The sequence below is a fragment of the Macrotis lagotis genome, chromosome X (assembly GCF_037893015.1).
Source record: "Macrotis lagotis isolate mMagLag1 chromosome X, bilby.v1.9.chrom.fasta, whole genome shotgun sequence".
Taxonomy (NCBI): Eukaryota; Metazoa; Chordata; class Mammalia; order Peramelemorphia; family Peramelidae; genus Macrotis; species Macrotis lagotis.
Window position 1 is genome coordinate 465,471,829 of NC_133666.1, and position 16,178 is coordinate 465,488,006.

Sequence of the window (16,178 nt, forward strand, 5' to 3'; positions counted from 1 at the left end):
TGTTGGAGACAGCAACTCTTAAATGAAAGACATGTTTAATGCAGTAACTTGCTTAGTGAAGCATATCATATTCAAGGTGGCAGTCTCTAATCCCTAAAGATCTTAAACATGTTGTGTTAACTTGGTTGATAGATGCTACAAAATGTTGTAACAGAATAAAAATATATTTGTGATGTGTATTGACAAGGAGGATTGTGTTACTGAGCCATTTTTCTTTTGTGTGTGATAATCTCTAAAAGGTAAAAGATAAATGCTGGAAGATCTTAGAAACACTGAATTTCTGTCTGGTACATGTGTAGGCTTTTCACACAGGTGAAAGGATTGCTTTTCCACATGATTTTCGGATTGTTCCTGTTCAGGGTATTCATCAATAAAGAAGCTACAAGCAGGTCATGGAAGTTTGTGCTTGGTTAGGTAGACAGTAAAAATCTACATGGACATTTACTATCAAGGACTTTATAAGAGAGTTTTAAGAATAACTAGATAGTATTTTTGGGCAGCAAAAGATCTATTATATAGGACTTCATTTAATGATTCTTGTTTTATGTTATGCATTATCCTCTACTTGCTCCACAAACCATCTCCTCCTCATTTTGTAGCCTGTCTGTATTCCAGCTATAGTTATATCTGTAGCTAGGTGTCACAGTGGATAGAGTACTGATCCTGGAGTTAGGAGGACCTTTCAAATTTGGCCTCAGACACTTAATACTTTCTTAGCTATGTGACCTTCGGCAAGTCACTTAACCCCATTGCCTTGCAAACATTTTGGGGTCAGCTAGGTGACCCAGTGGATAGAGCACTGGCCTTGGAGTAAGAAGGATAGGAGTTTGAATCTAACCTCAGACATTTGACTCTTATTTGTGACCTTGAGGAAGTCACTTAGCCCTGATTGCCTTGCTTCCAGGGTTATCTCCAGTTATCCTGATTCACATCTGGCCACTGAATCCAGGTGACTCTGGAGGCTGGTGCCTTAGTACAGTCCCCCTCACTCAAATCTAGTTCACCTGCTTGTCACAGCATCACCTCCTGATGTTGTGATCTTCTTTGGAAATGAAAGACAAACATTATTATTATAGTTATCTCTGTACTGGTCCAAATATTAAAAAAGAATTTACAAATAGTAAACAGCGAGGGAAGATATGGCTACATGTCAGTCATCTAAAAGAAAGATCGTGGGGTTTTAATGGACTGCAGACTCAAATATGAGTCAGTAGTATGGTTTGACATCCAGAAATGATAATTTAGCCTTCAGGAAAAAATCTAAGATGATCTCTAGTATTAAGAAGATAATAGTGCTTTTATACTTATACCTTAATGAGACCACATTCTGAGCACTGTGTTCAGTTCTGGGTGCCATATTTTAGGAAGAACTTGATAGGAAATTTAGAGAAAACTTAGAGGAAAAATCATAATGATGAAGACCCTTGACATTATGTCACAAGAGGATTGATTAATAGAAATATGAATACTCAGGCTGAGTGAGAGAAGGCTAGATTGCTTCTACAATATCCTAGAACTTAGAATTAGGAGGAACCACTAACAATTGCAAAAAGAAGAACGTAGGCTTAGTATAAGGAGATAATGTATAACAATTTGAGCTATACAAAATGAAATGTACTGTTTCAGAAGGCACTGTGTTTTCCCTCACTAGAAGTTTTCAGGCGAAGATCAAATCATAACTTGTTGTATATGTTGTACAGGTGATTTGTTGGATTAGATGCCTCAGAGGGTCCTGCCCTGATTCTCTACCAGAAAAACTAACATTTTCCCAGACACTATATTGATGATATTTATTGGTTTTTGTTGTGGTTTGTTTGTTTTTGCTCATCGAATAATGCTTTATTATTCTGTTATTTAAAAGAAAGGACATCAGCCTAATTAAGTATAGAACCCTCTAGTAAAGGGCAGCACTCTCTAGAGATTTTTAAGCAAAGTCCAGATAATGCCATGTTGGACATGTTGTTGGTGGATTGGAATCAATGGTATCCAAATTGCTCTCCAGTTTTGAAATTTTTGAGCTTCAACTTTATCTTTGGTATCAGATGACAGACAAAATTAATTTTCTTTTATAATCATCTCTTAGAAAGATAAACAGGTATGGGATGGAATCCATTAGTAGAAGAAGCAAAGGATTTAGGATAAGAGGACCTGTGTCCAAATTCTAGATTTGTTTCATACAACCCTGTGACCCTAGAGAGGATGTTTAACTCAGTTCAATGAAGCCTCATTTTCCTCATCTATAAAAAATGAAGGGCTACCATCTAACAGTGAATTCTATAAAGGTCTAGAGTGCCTTCATGTTCACTATTTCTCTAAGGGTCATTGCACTAACTTAAGATGAGGGAATCTAATCATTTTGACTACTTTGGTGGGCACTGACCAGGAGAATGAGTGGTCTTTCTCACCTACTTTATGTCACCCTTCAAGCATACTGTTTGCAGTTAATAATTTAAACATTTCAGTGGAGCCAAGCAAAGCAAAGCTGGGAAGCTCTCAGTGTTTTTCCCTAACCAACTTTAGATGAAGCCCTCACTAAAACAAGAGTGAAACAAATTCTTAACTCAAGTCATCATGGAGGAATTTAGGAAAGATCTGTCTAACATGGGTAAAAGAGGAAGTATAGCCCAACCTAGGCAGGAGGGCAGTCATGACCCAGCTTAGGTCCCAGCTCAGCAAGCCAGCAATGTAGCAGGACAGCAGGAAGGGTCTCCCCACCTTGTACAACAAAGGTCAAACTCTGGAAATTCTGGTTCTTGGCAAGCCTGGGCTTCACTAACACATTAAGCAAACTGCTAGCAACTGAAACATAGGCAATGCCCTAGGGAAGTGGCCAACCAGGGACCAGTCCCCAACTCCCAGCACAAAAAAACTTGGGACTGTATGTCCCCTGAGCCCCAGAAGCAAAGCTCAACTACCAAAATGAGGAAAAAAAAAAAAAACCCCAAAAAAATGCTAACCATAAAAATCTACTATTCTGAAAGGAATAATAAAAATGACTTCTCAGAAGAGAACAGTAGTAACAAAATGCCTACCTGTGCAGCCTCAATGGGGTTTTTGAATTGGCCTCAAATCAATCAACCCTTGAGAATTGTACTTTTTTTTTTTTTTTAGGTTTTTGCAGGGCAAATGGGGTTAAGTGTCTTGCCCAAGGCCACACAGCTAGGTAATTATTAAGTGTCTGAGAGGGTATTTGAACCCAGGTACTCCTGACTCCAAGGCCAGTGCTTTATCCACTACACCACCTAGCCACCCCAAGAATTGTACTTCTATCAGGACTATAAAAAGTATATTTTCACAGAGAGTGTAGGTACAAGACAGGTATAAAACAATTAGGACATGAAAAAGAGGATTATACCAGTAGAAGTCATTAGAGGATAAGTAACACTACATGATGAAGCACAAAGGACCTATTATATAGTAAAGAGAAAGAAGGAAGGGTCTGAGCCCTGAGTTAATCTTAATCTAAATAGATTTGGCTCAAAGAGGGAATAATCCAATTCTCCATTGAATTTAGAAATTTATCCTACACTACAAGGAAATGTTGCCTGGGGCAGGGGAAGGGGCTTAGGGGGGAAGGAAAAAGAAAGGAGCAAGTGAGACTGATAAAAGGAAAGGGGAAAGAAAAAGTAAAAATAAAGTTAAGTAAAAACAAAAAAGTAAAATAAAAGGGTAAACACAGAAGAAAAGGGAAGAGGACTGATAGAAGGAAGCGAAGATTGAGAGAGGCAGCAGTTATTAAGGAGGGATAAGGGAAAAGAGAGACAAAAGTGCAAAAAGGAGGAAGATACAGTGAAGGGAAATACAGGTTTAGTAATCTTGACTGTGAATATGAATGGGATGAATTCTTCCCCAAAAAACCAGAAGTAGTTAACAGAGTGGATTAAAAACCAGAATCCTACAGTATGTTGTTTACAAGAAACATTTGAAATAGATAGGTACACACAGGGCATAGGTAAAAGGTTAGAACAGAATATATTACACTTCAAATGAAATAAAAAAGTAGAAATAGCAATCCTGATCTCAGACAAAGCAAAGAAAAAAATAGATCTAATTAAAAGGCATAAGGAAGGAGAAAGATGTTTTTGTGAAATATTTCTTATAATGTTTATCAATTAAGGATTGACTGAACAAGCTATGGTATGTGGATGTAATGGAGTACTATTGTTCTGTAAGAAATCACGACCAATCTGACTTCAGAAAAGCATGGAAAGACTTGCATGAACTGATGCTGACTAACATGAACAGAAACCATGAAAACATTATATACATATTAATAGCAACATTGTGAGATTACCAATTATGATGGAAGCAACTTTTCTCAATAGTTCAGTGACCAAGGGCAATACTGAGAGACTTGTTAAGAAAAATGCCATCCACACAATTATGGATCCTGAATGCAGAGCAAAACATACTATGTTCACTTTTTAAAACTTCTTTTATGTTTTTCTTTTTTCTTTTGAATTTCCCCCCTTAATTCTAATTCTTCATTCACAACATGGCTAATGTAGATATATGATGTGCATGTGCAATCTGTATCAAATTATTTGCTGCCATGGGGAATGGGGGGGAGAGAAGTAAAGGTGATAGAAAAACATGAAACTCAGGGGCAGATAGGTGGCACAGTGGATAAACCATTGGTCCTGGAGTCAGGAGGACCTGAGTTCAGATCTGACCTCAGACACTTAATAATTGTCTAGCTGTGTAAACTTGGGCAAGTCATTTAACCCCAATGTCTTACATAAATAAATTTTTTTTAATAATGTGGAACTTAAAAACTAGTAAAAGGAAGAATGTTGAAAATTATCTTTGCACGTAAATGGAAAATAAATTTAAAAACTCAAAAAATTAAACATTTCATAATTAAGATGCAATTATGAATCTGAGATTAGCTAGTCTACTTTAATCTGAGTTGAAACATCTTTACAATATTCATGACAAAATTCTAGTCTTTACTGGAAGATATTGGGTAAAATTGCTACTTTTGGATACAAAAACTTTACAGATACTTAAAAGTACATTTCTTTCCCTTCACTCCTTTCCCCATACTTTCCCTGGCACTGCTTCTCTATATTAAAAATACCTCATTTCTTTAATTGAGGACATGTATTTCATGTCATCCTAGTAAATCTGTTTTGTACATGATCTAACTTTGTGAAGTCATGCTTCCTCAAATGTCATGCTCAGAATTGACCACAATACTCTAGATGTGGTCTGACCAGTTATCAGTATAGTGTAACTTTGCCTCATTTTGAATGCTATCCTCTAATAAAACTTGCTTTAGACTGTCTTTCATTCTCTACTTTCTTAGTATTTAAGTATGGTGTGCTTTGAATGAGTCCTTCAGGACTGAAATTGAAAAATATTTTTTCTTTTATATCATTTGCAGTTCTTTACATGGAGGCAAATACTAAATACTCAATATTATTCATTGCATTACTGCAAGATGATAAGGATTCAAAGTGCAAAGTATCTGTTACTATCTTTGTATCTTATTTGGTGACTGTCATTGAAAGTAATGTTTAGACATAGAAACAGATCGTTTGGAGAAACATAACAATGAGAAGTATTTAGAATCATAGGGTAATACTATTTTAGAGAAATCTAGTACTTTTACAAATAAGGAAACTGAGGCCTGAAACAATTACATTTGGCATTTCAAACCATTCACACCTGGACATCCTAGAACCTTCTGCTCTTTTAAATCATCTTTAATCGGGGTGGCTAGGTGGTGCAGTGGATAGAGCACCAGCCCTGGAGTCAGGAGTACTGAGTTCAGACACTTAATAATTACCTAGCTGTGTGGCCTTGGGCAAGCCACTTAACCCCATTGCCTTGCAAAAACTAAAAAAAAAAAAAAAAAAAAAAAAAAAAAAAAGATCATCTTTAATGTTATTCCATTCCATGCACATCCCTTATCATCCAGGCACACTGACCTGACTTTGTTAACTCACACATATGATACTTCATAATTCTGTGAATTTAACTAAATGTCTTCCATATCTAGAATACTCTCCTTCCTGACTTCTCTAACTTCCTTCAAGATGCTTCTTAAATTTCACCTTCTTTAGAAGACATTTTCCTAGTCCCTTAACCCTTACCCTTTCTTTCCAAGATTAATTCCATTTACATTTTATATATTATATTATGCTATAATATAATAATAATAATTTTAATGTAGCAATAGTTATTTTTATCTTCTTTATTAGGATGTGAAGAACTTGAGATCAAGAATGTGTTTTTGCTTTATTTTGCTTTCCCAGTACTTAGTGCAGGACTTCAAATACAGTAATGTGTTTTTAATACATGCTAATTGATGGCTAAGTGATTTGCCCAAGATGATCTAGGAAATGGCTAATAAATGTATAATTTTAACCCAAAGCTTCACCCCAAATCTAGTGTGTATGATATTGCATTGCCTTCCTTTTTTTTGTACACTCATTCTAGGGAGACTTCACTTAAGTAGCCTGGCTGAAATGCACCCTTCTTAACACACAAGTATGGGGCAACTATTTCAGTGAAATCTTTGTTTTGGGTTTTTTTTTAAACAAGGCAATGGGGTTAAGTGATTTGCCCAAGGTCACACAGCTAGGTAATTATTAAGTGTCTGAGGTTAGATTTGAACTCAGATCTGCCGGACTACAGGGCCAGTGTTCTATCCACTGCATCACCTAGCTGCTCTTCAATGAAATCTTTTAAAAGATATATACAATCTCCCCTTAAGATGCTGGCACTTGGGACTGATTTATTCTGTCCCAAAATGCTTACTAGTATAGTTTCTATTTCTTAAGGACAAATTTCCACGAGAATTCTTTCTCCTCCTCCTCCTCCTCTTCTTTTTTTCCTTTCTCCTCCTCCTGCTCCTCCTCCTTTTCCTCCTCCTTCTCCTCATTCTTCTCCTCCTTTTTCTCTTCTTTTTCCTCCTTTGACCATTGTTATTATAGGATAAACTTAAATTAGATTTTGAGGAAAGTAAAGACAGAAATTTAAGCAATTGCAATAGGTAGCTCATATATTTAACTGTAGTGTACAGTCTCAATGTTTAAAGAAACATTACATGTATGTTCAAGATATTTTTGATTATACTTTAAAAAATGGTACATTTGACGACCAGCGTTTTCAAAAACCTCAGGGCCTTTCCATGCTCAAAACTAATTGGTTTTATTGATTTGAGTCAAGTTGGTTTTTTTTATCTCTAAGTCTCTCTCTCCTCTCTCTCCTTCAATATCTTTTTCTCTCCCCCCTCTTTAAATTTGAAAATAAGGCAGTTGTTTATATTTTCTTGTTATATGTCCTGGATATGATGAGAACTGCTTATATAAAACAGCTACCAGACAGAGTAAGGTATAAGTTATGTCTATATATGTTTGTCTATCTGCCACATATAGGTGTGTGTATAAATATATGTATTTATGTACCTTCAAATTATCACCACACATAAAATAGGGAAAAAAACCTTTAGGGTACAAGCCAAGGCCAGAAAGAACACAAATTTCTTGATGTCATGAGATATCTGTGAGTTTAGTGAATACAGACATCATCTGTGTCTATTTTTATAATACTTGTTTTTAAAATAACAGCATGTATAGTTAACATATGAACTTCAATATATTTACAATTTATATGTAATTGATCATGACATAATAGCTTTTTAGTGAAAACTGCTTTTCTTCATAAATCCTTACATTTAATCCCTAAAACCAACTAGCAAGACCATGCTGTCCAGGGAATTAACTTGAGATTGAAGATAAAGAGGAGGTCAAAATTAATATCAGTAAAAAGAAAGTATTGAAAAGATGTCATATAATTCCTGAAAGAGCCTGGCAGTTTTGGAAACAAAATGCTAGAAATTGTAATATAAAGGATTTCTGTGGGATTAAATTATTGTTTCTCACTTATAAACAATGACTTTTTTCTGATGTATGACCGTGACTAATGTTATTATAAACATACTCAAAATCAAATTTTAATTTGTCACCTTGGGAATTATATTGACCAGTTTACTGTGTGGTAGGAGGAAGGCGGGGGAGTTGATTTAAACTGTAATAATGTATTTTGACAAAAGCAAGTAATTACTTTTGGGAGATTAAAATTTTTGGCCTTGAAATGTGAGACTTTAATTTTCATGTGTTAATTTTATTCCTTTGTTTTATTGTGAGAAGTAATGTAAGACTTAATTGTATTCAAGTAAGGTCAAAAGAAATATGATATCAAATATCAATAAGGAAATAGTTTTAAAATGACATTTTCTGGCCAATGTTATGCATGTTATATAAAATTATATGTGAGTGAACTTCTATTTATAGTAGAATCATTGTATATTTTTATTCATTCATGTTTTGATTTCCTATGATCTGTCTTGTGTTGGGACCATTTAACACTCACTGCTAACAATTACTTTAGAAAAACTTTCTGAAGTCAATAATATTACCTATAATAATTTGATTTATCATTTTTGAATGCATATCTCAACTGTGTGTATATATTGTACATGCGTACATTCACATATAAACATTAGTAATATCTACTGGGTGGTTGAGGCAGGCTAAAATAAATTCTCTAATCAACCAATAAAAGTGGAAGGAGAGCGCCAATCAATGAGAGGCATCACAGATCTCTCCCACAACAAAGCAAGACACATTAATCCCATAGGATGCCAGTGTGATCAAATAGCCAAAAGAGCTAATGTGACTTTTGATTCCTAAGACGCTTGTGGTGAACTAGATAGAGTTTTGCACTTGGAGTCAACCTGATTTCAAATCTGATCTCAGACACTTATCAGCTGTATGACCTTTGTCAAGCCACATAACCTCTGTTTACTTCAGTTTCCTCAACTGTAAAATGTGGATAATAATAATAATAATAATAGTAATACTATTTTCTTTCTAAGGTTGTTGTGAGGATCAAATGTGATATCTGACTAATTCTTAGCACTATTTTTGGAACATTGTAGGTACTATATAAATGTTAATTATTATTATTATTATTATTATTATTATTATTTATCAACATCATCATTATTAAAGCTGTATGAATAGAGGAAAAATATTAGCATAAATGCCATAGATTTTTTTTTTCCTTTGCCCTGATCAGGTTATTCTGGATTATGTGTGTTCAATTTGGACATGATATTTTTGCTATGCCTATAGGGCATTCTATATCAAAATGTCGAATAGACAATGGTGTGAGACTCAGGAAAAGGAGACTAGGGCTGAATATATCAGTCTGGAGTTATAGACCCAGAGATGGTAGTATAACCCATGAGAATTGACTCAATTAATAAGTCATGCTATATAATTCATACATATAGTTTATGTATAATGTATGTGTTTTTGTATACATACATTTGTGTATGCAAATATACATGCATAGACATATGTTTTCCCCAAGTTTCTAACACCATTTTATTGGAAATTTTCTTAACAACAAGGAAAAACCTTTGGAATCTTCAATAGTACAGGGAATTACATATCTTTGATTTGATGAATTTCCATAAAGAATGGAGTTTACACAGCAGTTGAATTTTTTGTTCATCAGGAGGCAGTGTGTACAGTGGAAAGAATGAATTCAAATTCTATTTTAATAGCCTACTGCCTATGTGACCTTGGGCAAGTTACTCAAATTTCCTGAGCCTAAGATTTCTCAAATGTAAAATAATGGAATGGAATTTGATCATCTTTGAGATTCTTTCCAAACCTAGCTCTTACACTATATCACGAATGAGGTAAAATGGTATAGGCTTCACATAAACAACGGAACATTACTTTTTTACTCCTTGAAGAAAAAGAAACAGAAAAGTGGGAGGATCTTTTATGGCATGCTTCCTCTTACTACCAGTACCAATTAAATAACACTGATCAATTGATAGTGAAATAACATTTGACAGTGAAAAAATTAAGAAAAGAAATAAAAATATGATGATTAGAACTAACCATAGAAGAAGTTCTGATTACTGAACTGTTAGTATGTAATATATTAGTCAAAAATTAAAAATAGAATGTGGATAAGAAAGACTTGAGAGAGGCTCCATTTCTATTTGCTTTTCATTTATGTTTTTGGCTACTCAGAACTGAATAGCTTCAAGTGCTGGTTATAAAAATTTCCATGCCATAATGTATTTTTAATTTGAAAAAAAAAATCACATATGGGAAGAAATTAAAAAAAAACATCAGCCCACTCTCAGGGTCACTAGCTTGAAGATTTAATGATTTTTCATTCATTTTATTTTGTAACCCATCTCTCTCAGTAATGCCTCCCTTTTTCTTTTTTGTTTATTTGTTACTTGTGATTTAATTGAAATTTGGAATGCCTAATGGAGAAACTCTTTCTACCCATGGAAACTGGTATTCACTTTGTAATCTTAAGTCTAATAGAAGTACCTTTAAAAGGCTAAATGTCTTGACCAGGATCAAACAGTCCATTTCTGCCAGAAATAAGACTCAAATCCAACTTTTCTGACTGTGCCCAGTTCAATCTCTACCATGCTACATGACTTGCACATAGTAAGGCATTAAAAAATACCTGTTGGATTATACTTTCCTTTTGTTGCACAATCATCATGGAACATAATTAGAGTTCTCAATGTTTACTCAAAGTCAATGAAAAGAGAAAGGAAAAGAAAGGAGAAAAGGAAAGAGAAAAGAAAAGAGAAAAAAGAAAAGGAAAGAGAAAAAGAAAAGAAAAGAAAAGAAAAAAGAAAACAAAAGAAAACAAAAGAAAAAAGAAAAGAAAAAAGAAAAGAAAAGAAAAGAAAAGAAAAGAAAAGAAAAGAAAAGAAAAGAAAAGAAAAGAAAAGAAAAGAAAGGAAAAGAAAGGAAAAGAAAGGAAAAGAGAAAAGTCAACTATCTCTGCAAAAGGGAAAGGGAAAGCAAACAAGTTGATGTGGGAAAGTGAGCTGTGATAGGTATAGTTTATGGGATTGGATGATTAGGAGTTGCTTTTTCAAAAGAGACAGTTCATTTTTTGAATCCTGGAAGGCTCTGGCTGAGCAGTGTGACATATCTGGAAGCCTCACCTTTCTTTATGTAGATAGAAGGTATGTTATTAGGGGAGAGGTAATTCAGTCCTGTACGAAAAGGATAATACTAGTCCTTCACCATGGTTTTTTCTGACTCTTAACTTCCATGATAAACTGAATCAACAATAACTTTTGTGCTGCAACCTGATGTGCATTCCTTTATGACTGACAGTACAACAGAGATTTCCTTAATAAATCTAAACATATAATCATGGAGGGTGTGACTTGCATTTTCTGTGTCTCAATTTTTGTACCAGCTGGAGGGCCAGTTGGGTGATAAGCAAAATTGTAAGCCCCACTGTGAGACATGTTAGTTCCATTTGCACAGTGCAGATGGTGAAAAGGTGACAAATGTTTCCAATAGCCACCTTGAAAAACTAGCCAAATCCATATTACATTGTTTTCCATTGTGATATTGGTTCCTTTTCATTATATGTTTCTTGTATAACTTTCAGGTGATAAGGGAAAATATGCTATGGTCCAGTGAGCCACCTTTATTATGGATTAGTAATTTATGTGCTGTGGATTTTTCACCTAATCAGGTTTACTTAAATCATACTTAAATGGGCCAGTGTATTATTAAATTAGCCCCAATGTGCATTAGCCTTTCAAAAATTTGCTGTGTAGAATAAGTTCTGGAAGACTGTTGATGGGGAATTAATGAATCTTGGGGTGTGGGGTAGGGGAAAGGATGGATTGAGGAAAACAAGGAAATTATTTTTTAAAAGGGAAACATTTGCATTCACATTGTGAATATTTTATGTTTTATTTATTTTCATATTATTACAATAATCTTGTTGTGAAAGTATACATAACCCTCCCCCCAAAATAGAGAAACTTCAAGAGAAATGAAGTGAGAGTAAAAAAAATTATACTTCAGTCTGTTCACATTCCATCAACTCTGTCTCTGGGATGAGTTGCCTTCTTTATCATAAAAGTCCATCAGAGAAGTTGCTTCAATATCTTTTCTTACAGTTATTTCTAACTATATTTCTCTCCATCTATTCCTCCCCACTCCCATTTATTCTATTCTCTCTCTCTCTCTCTCTCTCTCTCTCTCTCTCTCTCTCTCTCTCTCTCTCTCTCTCCCTGTCCCTCCTCAGAAGTGTGTTGTATCTGACTACCCTCACCCATGATCTTCCCTCTCCTCTATAACCTATGCCCTTCTCTTCCCTCTCCCATCCCCCTTATCCCATCCCTTTCCTCTCATTCTCTCGGATAAGTCAAATTCCTGCACCCTATTAAGTGTATATGTTATTTCCTCTCTGAGCCATTTCTGATGAGAATGGAGGCTCACTCATTCCTCCTTGCATTCCCCCATTCCACTTCATTGCAAAAGTTTTTTTTTCCTTGACTCTTTTATGTGAAATATCCTAGCCTCTTCTTCCATTCCTTTTTCTTCTTCCCAGTACTTTCCTTTATCACCATTGACTCTCTCTTTTTACTATATTATACCATTATATTCAGCTCCTTCTTATGCCTTGTCTATATATGATCCTTCTAACTGCTCTTATAAATGAGAAAGTTCATATGAGTTATCAGTGTCTTCTTCCCACTCAGGAATACACATAGTTCAGTATCATTAAATTTCTCATAATTAGTCCTTCCTATCTACCCTCTCCATGCTTCCCCTGAGTCCTCTACTTAGAGATCAAACTTTCTGTTCAGTTCTAGTCATTTCAATAGGAAAATCTGAAAGTCCCCTGTTTCATTGAAAGTCCATCTTTTAGGTACATGAATATTATGGAATAGTATTGTTCTATAAGAAACTATAAATGGTTATACTCCAGAGAGAAGTATGTTATGACTTATGGGATCAGATGCTGAGTGAAGGGAGTAGAATCAAGAAAACAATGTATACATTAGCAACAACATTATGAGATGAATAAACTTTATGGAAGCAGCTCCTCCCAGCAGTTCAGAGAGCTAGGACCACTATATTAGATCACCTTTGGACAATGTTATCCCCATCCAGAGGAAGAAAAACAAAACAAAACACACACACACACACACACACACACACAAAACAACCCTTCATAATCTGATGAATGCTCTATAAAAATTATCTCTTATGTATCTCTTTCCCTTAATCCTAATTTCTCATACTAAAAATAACATCTATAAACATGTTTATCAAAAATATGTATGTACAATGCTAACTTGACTGTTCACTGGGGAATTTAGGATGGAAGGAAATTTTGTAACAAAAATATATATGTGCACATAGATGAAAATAAATAAACAAAAAGAAGGAAAAATAGAGAAGAAATGTTATAAACAATAAAAAAGGAAGTCCATCTTTACCTCTGAAAGAGGGTGTTCGGTTTTACTGGATAGTTGATTGTCGCAATCTAAGCTTTTTTGCCTTCTGAAATATCATATTTCAAGCCCTATGAGCCCTTAATCTAGATACTGCCAAATCCTGTATAATCCTTACTATAGTACCATGATATTTGAATTGTTTCTTTCTGGCTGCTTGTAATAGTTTCTCTTTGACTTGGGAGTTTTTGAATTTGGCTATAATATTCCTGGGAGTTATTTTGGGGGGATCTCTTTCAGGAGGAGATTGGTGGGTTCCCTCAATATCTATTTTATCTTGTGCTTCTAAGATATCAGGGCAATTTTGCTGGATTATTTCTTGAAATATGAAGCGTAGGCTCTTTTCCTGGTAATGACTTTCATGTAATCCAATAATTTTTAAATTATCTCTTCTAGATTTTTTTTCCAGGGCAGTTGTTTTTCCAATGAGATATTTCACATTTTCTTTTAGTTTTTCTTTCTTTTGGGTTTGATTTAGTATTTCTCTATTTCTTGCAAAGTCATCAACTTCCTTTAGCTCCATTTACATTGGAAAGAGTTATTTTCTTCAGAGAGCTTTTTAATTTCCTTTTCAAACTGGCTAATTCTGCTTTTTAAGGCATTTTTTTCTTCTCCTCATTGACCTTTTGGACTGCTTTTTTCCATTTGACCTAAGGTGGTTTTTATGATGTTATTTTCTTCAGTATTTTTGTGTCTTCTTCACCAAGCTGCTGACTTGGTTTTCAGGGTTTTTCTGCATCTCTCTCATTCCTCTTCCTAGTTTTTCCTCTACCTCCCTCACTTGTTTTTCAAAGTCTTTTTTGAGCTCATCCATAGCTTGAGCCCACTTCCTATTTTTCTTAAAGGCTTTAGGTATAGAAGCTTTGACTTTGTCACCTTGTAAGTGTATATTTTGATCTTCTATGGGAACAAAGTAATTTTCTATGATCAGGTTCTTCTTTTTCTGTTGTTTGTTCATTTCCTCAGTCTATGACTGATTTAATGCACTAACAAAGCTTTTAGGAGGTTTTCAGGACACCCCCCCCCCCCAGGTCTTATGAGAGGTTCTGACTGTTCTCTTGCCTGTGCTCTGGTCTGTGGATGATTATACACACACACACACACACACACACACACACACACACACACACACACACTCCTCTCTGCCTTGGAGCTGTGGGGAGGATCCCTGCCCAGCTATGGTAGTATGGGAGCCCAGACTGTGACCTGGATCTGAGTCTGGGCAAACAACAGAGTCCTGCCCCAGGGAGAGCAGAGAGCTCTCTGCAGTGTCTCCTGACCCCCTTACCATCTGTGGGCTGGATGCTCTGGAAGCAGCTGCTCTGACAGGTTCCTGCTCCAAGACTGAAGCTGGCCCAGTCTCCATGCTCATTTTGGTGCAGCAGAGTACTCTTACCAACCCTGAAAACCATCCTGGGAATCCCTGGGCAAAATATGTCTGGAAATGGCCCCCAGTGCCATGGAATTAGGGACCCCCAAGGACCTAGGTTCTCTGGGGGCTGCTCCTGGAAGGCTGGAACTGATTTGCTTTGGTGCAGTGTGGCTATGGGCTGGCTGTGCTTCAGCTCTTTCCAACTCCTAGTCCTGGTGAAAAAGATCTTTCCTATGGATCTTTCACATTGTCTTGAATTGGGATCTTGTATCACTCAGTCTTTCTGTGGGTTCTTCCCTTCTAAATTTCAGTTAGAGTCATATGGGGTATTTTGGGGGATGAGTTTCTGGGAATTCTTGCCTTCATGCTGCCATCTTGGCCCTATTAGGAATTTTAATAATCAGTTTAGTTTAATTTTATACAAGATTGTAATTGTTCTTTTCTTTCAATTACTTATATTCATTTAAGTGTTGCAAGTTTTAATTCTACTCTTTTTTTTGTCTTGAATTTTATCTCACACTATTCTCTTTAATACATTTTAAATTCTCCCAATTGAAAAATGGCTAGTTTATCTTTAACCATTTGTTCTCAAGCACTTATATTCACAGATGTGCACACACACACACACACACACACACACATTAAAGATAGAAATAAAGACCCCACAGACATAAAAAGTATATAGTAAAGCCCTCTGTATCTAAGAATTGGAGATAGACTTGACATCCACAAATTAGACAATGGCTAAACAAAATGGTATGTAATAATAGTGAAGTGTTACAATTCTATAAGAAAATTGATTATGTCACTAAAGAAAAAGATGAATTATTCTATGTACTGATGCAAAGTGAAGCAAGCAGAGCAAATATAATGATATATATGGTGACCAATAATAATAAAAAAGCCCAAACAAAACTCCACAGAATTGAATGCTGAAACTTAAATAACCAAACTTGTCCCTGAAGAAGAGATAAAAATATATGCTTCCCTATATTCTTTGCAGATGTGGGAGACTACACATATGGAACACTGAATATTCTGCTAGACAAGATTGATATGTTGATCTACCATACTATCTTTTTCCCCCTTTCCTTTGGGTTCTTGGCCATTTTCTAATGGCCCTCTGGATAGCGAAGGGAGAGGAATGTATGTACAAATGAAAGTGATAGTAAATCAAAAGATATCAATAAATTGTAATTAACCTGGATTCTTTGCTTTTTGACTAATGCCTTATATTCTTTCTTCACTCTCTTTCTTTGAATAATATTAATTCTAATTTCTCCGGTTTCATTTTTTCCCATTTCACTTGATCTTTTCTTATGAAAATGCTGCTTGTCTCTCACAATCTAGCTGTGTCACTTCTATGAAATCTTCCCTGATTCTTGTCCTTCTATAATTCTTCCTTAGTTTTTTGTGATTCATATTAGTTTGCTTTGTATTGTATTCTTTGGCAGTGGGGAGGAGGAGTGTATG

At 35.2% G+C, this 16,178-nt stretch overlaps 1 protein-coding gene across 1 annotated transcript in view; it reads left to right on the forward strand.

Moving 5' to 3' along the window:
* Positions 1-16,178, forward strand: part of PTPRM (protein tyrosine phosphatase receptor type M) — a 1,090,562-nt gene that overhangs the window by 157,517 nt on the left and 916,867 nt on the right. The gene's annotated exons all lie outside the window — the stretch shown is intronic.